Source organism: Amblyomma mixtum, chromosome 4 (assembly GCF_055824585.1).
Source record: "Amblyomma mixtum isolate Tamu chromosome 4, ASM5582458v1, whole genome shotgun sequence".
NCBI lineage: Eukaryota > Metazoa > Arthropoda > Arachnida > Ixodida > Ixodidae > Amblyomma > Amblyomma mixtum.
The window spans coordinates 108,137,488-108,143,948 of NC_143015.1; the positions used below are offsets into that span (position 1 = coordinate 108,137,488).

At 50.6% G+C, this 6,461-nt stretch overlaps 1 long non-coding RNA gene across 1 annotated transcript in view; it reads right to left on the reverse strand.

Annotated features, from left to right (window-relative positions):
• The window catches only part of LOC149347774 (uncharacterized), a 16,482-nt gene extending 11,858 nt beyond the window's left edge, over positions 1-4,624 (reverse strand). Inside the window, exons 1-2 of the long non-coding RNA XR_016292204.1 lie at positions 4,527-4,624; positions 4,140-4,298 (exon numbers count right to left, since the gene is read on the reverse strand). This is a non-coding gene — a long non-coding RNA (uncharacterized LOC149347774). The remainder of the gene's footprint in view (positions 1-4,139; positions 4,299-4,526) is intronic.
• Positions 4,625-6,461: the final 1,837 nt, after the last annotated feature.

The following is a 6,461-nucleotide window of genomic DNA, read 5'->3' on the forward strand; positions in this document are numbered from 1 at the left end:
CCACTGGTTATCGGTAAAAGCAAAGTCCAGATGAATTCTTTGCCATCTGCGAGTTGGCCAACCCCAAGTTTGCAGTGGAATACGTGGCGGAGCATTTTGTGTTAACTGACACGTGTCACAGCTTTTCACAATCTGCTCAATGTCCTCCGTGAGCTGAGGCCACCACACAAAGCTACGGGCGAGCATTTTCATGCGCGTCATCCCGGGGTGTCCTTCGTGCAAAAGATGCAACACCTGTTTGCGCAACCCTCGAGGTATAATCACTCGATTTCCCCATGTAACACACTGCTGATCTACAGATAGCTCATGTCGGCGAACGAAATAAGGCATTAGGTCATCATCTTAACCACTCATCGTATAACACAGCACTTTCGACAATACTCTGACAGTTCGAGTGCACTTCTGAATTTCAACAACAGACAATGGCACTTCATCAACAACTGAAAAGAAATGTGCATAATCCGAGACATCATTGCGATTTGCAAGTGGTAACCGTGAAAAACCGTCAGCATTTCCAACCTCTCGACCCTTGCGGTAAACCCAACGATAATCGTAAGCTGCAAGTAGTAAAGCCCAGCGTTGCATGCGGGCTGCCGTCATCACTGGTACGGGCTTACCATGAGCGAGCAAGCCTACCAATGGCTGATGGTCGGAGTAAATCTCAAAGCGATGCCCGAACAGATATTTGTGAAACTTTTTCAGCCCAAAAACAACAGCCAAGGCTTCTTTTTCGATGTGAGCATACCCCTGCTCTGCTTTACTTAACGTTCTGGAAGCATAGGCAATTGGCCTTTCGTCGCTTCCAATCTTATGAAACAGAATGGCTCCTACGCCGTAAGCCGAAGCGTCGAACACTAGTCCTATCGGCTTTTTCTGGTCGTAGTATGTCAGCACATTGCTTTGTGTTAACCAGCTCTTACTTTCTTGAAATGCTTGCTCAGCTTCCTGTGACCACTGAAATCCCTTTTCTTTTTTTAGAGCATTGTACAGAGGCTTAAGCTTAGCTGACATGTTCGGTACAAACTTCCCGTAGAAGTTAATCAAGCCCAGGTAAGCTCGCAACTGTGCCGCATCCTTTGGACTTGGTGCCTCCTTTATCGCTTTCACCTTTTCATCTGATGGCCGAACGCCCTTGTCGTCCAGTATGTGGCCTAGGTAAGAGACAGACGTCTGAAAGAATTTGCACTTTTCCTTTTGCAATCGTATGCCTCTCTCTAGAAAGCGTGCCAACACCCTTTCCACTCGATGAAAACATTCGTCAAATGTTGAACCTGCGATAAGCACATCATCCAAGTAGCAGCTTACCCGCTCAAGCCCTTTTAACACATCATCCATGACAGACTGGAAAATAGCAGGTGCACTTGTGATGCCATAGGGCAAGCGCGTGTACTTGAATAGCCCCAGGTGTGTATTGACAACCACCATTGATTGTGCCTCCGGATGCAGTTCCAGCTGTTGATACGCTGTCGACAAATCAAGCACTGTGAAATACTTGCATCCTGACAACTTTGCAAACAAATCTTCCATCATGGGAAGCGGATAATGGTCAGTTCGCAGGCACGGATTCAATGTAACCTTGAAGTCCCCACACACTCTGACTTTGTTGTTCGCCTTAGGCACAACAACTAGGGGCGTCGCCCAGTCGCTTTTCTGTACAGGGACTAACATTCCCCTGTTCACAAGAGACTGCAATTCAAGTGACACGGCTTCCCTCAAAGAAAATGGCACCTGTCGCGCCTTGCAAAATACTGGGTCGCTCCCCTCCTTCAAAACCAGCCTGACTGGACTACCTTTGATCAGCCCCAGAGTGGGCTCGAACACCTTTGCGTACTTCTCAAGTAGCGCCGCAACTTTGTCTAAACACACGCCACGCACACTTGACCAGTCTAGCTTAAGAGCCTCCAGCCAGTCACGCCCTAGCAACGCAATGTCGCTATTGTTGTGGGTTTTAACAACAATGAGCGGAAGTTGCTTGCACTGACCATTATGTTCGACTGGAACCGTCAACTTCCCTGTGACTGTTAGCGGCGACCCACCGTATGTCCTCAGCTTTATGTGGCAAGGCTCTTTAGGTAGACTGGGCCAGAATTTTCTATATAGCGTTTCTGGCACAATGGAAACAGACGCACCCGTGTCTATTTGCATGGTAACATTCTTCTTGGCTACCTTAAGGCAGATTTCATAATTCCCTGGGCGTTCCGCACAAGCATAGACATTGTACAACAACACTTCGTCACAATCCGCGTCCTCCACAGCTACCGAATTAGCCGCGTCTCTAGACTTGAACTTGCACATTTTCGCCAAGTGTTCGTAACGCTTGCATGCACGACAACGATACTTGCGAAATTTGCAGTTCGATGCTTCGTGCGCTGAGCCACATCGGAAACAGTCCGGCGATTCAGACACTCGGTACCTTGCTAGTCCTGCACCGGATGAACGCTGTTGCTGGCGTTTCCCACCGCCTGGCTTATGACGTACGGCGTCGACTGTACCTTGCGTCCCTGTTGGTTGAAATTCCCGACTTTGCTTCCGCGCTAGCTCGATGCTTTTCGCAACGTCGCAGGCGTCCGAAAACGTCAACTTGCTTCTCTTCAGCAACTCAGCTTGCGTCGCGCTGTCGCAGAGGCCCACTACAAAGCGGTCTCGCAGAGCCTCATCGAGGAATTCTGCGAATTCGCATGAAGCTGCCAATCGCCTCAACTTCACTGCATATGCTGCTATGGACTCTCCCTGATGCTGGCACCGCCGATTAAACTTGAATCGTTCTGCGATGACCATGAGCTTCGGTGCGAAATGACTTCGCAGCACTTCTACGAGTTCCGCAGAAGTCTTGTCCTCTGGCGTTTTAGGCTCTAGCAATGTCTTAAGCGTCTTGTAAGCCCTCTTGCCTATTGCCGTAATAAACATCGAGACCTTGAGGTCGTCGCTCACCCGGGAGGCCTTCAGGAAGTGCTCGAACCTTTCCACGTAGGACCCAAAATCCTCGTCTCCGTCCTCGACGAACTGGTCGAAACTTCCAAGCGTTGCCATCCCTGTGCCTCGCCCGAACGCTCTCCACGAACGCCGGTGCTTCCACGAACGCCGCGATGAGTTTCACGCAGTCCCGCAGGATCACGAACGCCGCGATGAGTTTTACGTAGTCCAGCAGGATCACGAACGCCGCGATGCGTTCCACGTAGTCCAGCGGGATCCCATCCTCGTCGCCAATTATGTTGTAGCCGCGGCGAGCGAAGCAGAGGCAGAGCGACTAAGCAACATGTTTATTCGGCATGCTGGGCCGTACAGATTAAGAGACACGCACGAGCGATCTGCTCGCTGACTTCTAAACAAGTGCGCAACGCTCCCACTCTCGGCGTTGCCCTTCACACACGTCACAGCATCACGTGACATTACATACCAATCGCACACAATGAGATCACATGACACTTCAGGAAGGAACTGGCGTAATTATCACACATCTCGACATCTAGGTGATTACCTGAACCGCGCCTTAAGGGAAGAGGTCGTCTGGGAGGGCTTGTTTGAAGCACTGTCGCAACCTAGCCTCCAACTAAAACACGCGGGCTACGTGCACAGAAAAATTGTATGACACCATCTGGAACGCTGCAGGATGAACAGTGGCTCCTAATTTTGGTGCAAATGTTGACGGGATTACTGCCGCCACAATGAGGTCAGCTAGTTTATGGCTTATGGGGGTTTGACGTCCGAAAGTGACTCAGGCTGAGAGGGACACCGAAGTGCACATCGGCACATCGTGCGTCATAGCCCGAGTTGCTCAGTGGAGGACTCCGGTGTGGCGTCCCTCATAGCCCGAGCCGCTTGGGACGATCCCTCATAGACTGAGTCATAGCCTGAGTCGCTGTGGACGTTAAGCCCCCATAAGCCATATACTAGGTGAACTGATTGTGGCGGCAGTAATCCCGTCAAGATTTGCACCAAAATTGTGAGCCATTTTTCGTCGTACAGCATTCCAGGCGGTAGAGATGAGCATATCTATAAAGGCGACGCATTACACTTTACAGGTAGGTTAACTGTTGTGTGACGGTTAAAAGAAAGAACAGCGTCCGTGTCTGCTAAGTGATATGTCCTAATCATACCCTTAAGGCCGAACTTAGGTGTCCCCTAAAGGTTCTTCTCACCGAGATCAGCTTTCTGCCCTTATCGTCATCCCCTATATGGGGATGCTTGCGTCGCGGTTCACACCCACGCGACGAACACATTTCATACGCTGAGGCCACTCTGTGTGCTGTGCCGTCCTAGCACCGGGGCCTCCCTCGCTGCCTGTTCTTGCTGTTTTGCTGTTTCAAGAGAAAAAGAACGCGAACAGAGTGCTTAACATCCTGCTAGGAACTGCGATTACATAGTAGGATGGAACGTAAAAGAAACAGCAATTGGCAACAGAACAATATGGCCAAAAGGTGGTGCATCGCGCCGCATACCAATCGTAGCAGAAAACGAAACTTCCTTCATGCACGCATGAACGAATCCAGCAACCCGCAACTTCTCTCACACCAACTGCCGCTTACCGGAAGAGGAGTAACTGATGCTTTGAGACGGCGAGGAAGGCCTCCGCGCACGCGGCGAAGGGGTCGTACACGACCCATTCAGCGCCACACCATCTGCACAAGAATAAACTACCTGAAGCCGCATGGTGCTTCCAAGGGACATCATCATGCTGACTACGCCCACTGCAGGACAAAGGCCCATAAGCTCTTTTACAAAAGTATTGTCGAAAGGAAAGACTTTATGATCCGTATTTTGCAGATAGCTGGGTTCCATTCAGATACAGACTGGTAAGCTTGTTCTCGCTCACATCAACAAGGATACCACAGCTGGTTTTTTGCGGTGACATTTGACACCGTTTTTGACGACACAAAAATCTGGTTTGGTTTGGTTTATGGGGTTTAACGTCCCAAAGCGACTAAGGTTATGAGAGACGCCGTAGTGGAGGGCTCCGGAAATTTCGACCACCTGGGGTTCTTTAACGTGCACTGACATCGCACAGTACACGGGCCTCTAGAATTTTTCCTCCAAAGAAATTCAACCGCCGCGACCGGGATCGAACCCGCGTCTTTCGAGTCAGCAGCCGAGCACCATAACCACTGAGCCACCGCGGCGGCGACACAAAAATCTAATTTATTGCAATCAGCAATCGCCTTCTGCCAGCTGATATGCCGGAAAAGGAATTATGATTCGTCGACTTTTAGCGGGCAAAGGTGTTCAGCACAAGAAAAAATTGCGGACGATTGAGTTACTTCCGAATGCGAAATTTGAGCCAGCTGATCAGCTGTTTCAGCTTTTCGATTGGGGCAAAGAATTCAAGGAAGACATGCATGTAGAATTACAGGTAAGTTGTTACTTTTCATACATATTCCTTCCTCAAGACACCAACCGTTCTTGATTGTCATGAAGGAAGCTATGTGGTCGCAGAAATGGATATATGCTCAACTTGCTGCACCAATCCCTGGTTCTCAAAGACGAGGTCTATGCAAGTATTTCGCGACCACAGCCGTGGGAGGCGTTACGAGCGAGATTAACGGGATGTTCACCCGCATAAGTGGCAATTAATTCCTGTTTGTCTTTATGTCGACATAAAAGTCCCCACCCACCTTGCCACCCTGGCAGGTAGCAATCGATGGTTTATCACGAGAGTTCGCTCACCGTTGTCAGTGCTAATTACAAATGGAGCCCACATCTCTTGCTCATCACCACAAGGACTTTTAGGCGCGATTCAGTCGTCCACTGACCCAAGGAGCCAGCTATGCTCACTTCCTTTTAAAATGATCGGAGAGTAAACCTTCACCACTAACGCCAATGAACGCCGACGGCCTATGGTTTCAACGTCGCGTTTCTGGCACAACGTTGTCAATGCCAACGCATGGAGCGCACATCTGTCCCTACCACCACACAGCTTTAGGGATGATTGAGGTGTCCACTGTTGCAAGAGGGCAGTTATGCGCCTTCCCTCTGCTTTCTAAGCTCCCGCTCCACTGGACCTTAAAACGGCACTGAGGTGTCCACTGCTGGTTACGAGAAACAACAGCGACTGGGACGCCGCAAAACGCAGAAACGGGCTCCAAAGAGCTGCGCCCTACAACAGTGAACGGAGAAAGTGGGTCCACTGAAGCATCGAAGGGCGTGGGTAGGTCACGTGCGCAACAAAGGTGGCAGTCCTACTTACCAGGAATGGCTTCCTCTTCCCCGCGCGACCCACGCTGTCTGGGCGACGCAGGTGGGCTCGTCGGCGTCGTGAATGACACCCACGCGACGAATGCATCCCCGGCGCTCAGCGGGGTTTCTTCAGTTTTGTGAGTCGCCCCGTACTTCTGCGGCGAGGAATGTGCGAGCCTGACGAGAGACAGTAGCAGGCACCCTGCAGTTTGACACACAACAGGTGTGACAGTGTCCCTATCTTGCCACGGTCAACGTCCAGCATTCTGAAACCTTGCTGCCACCCAGCA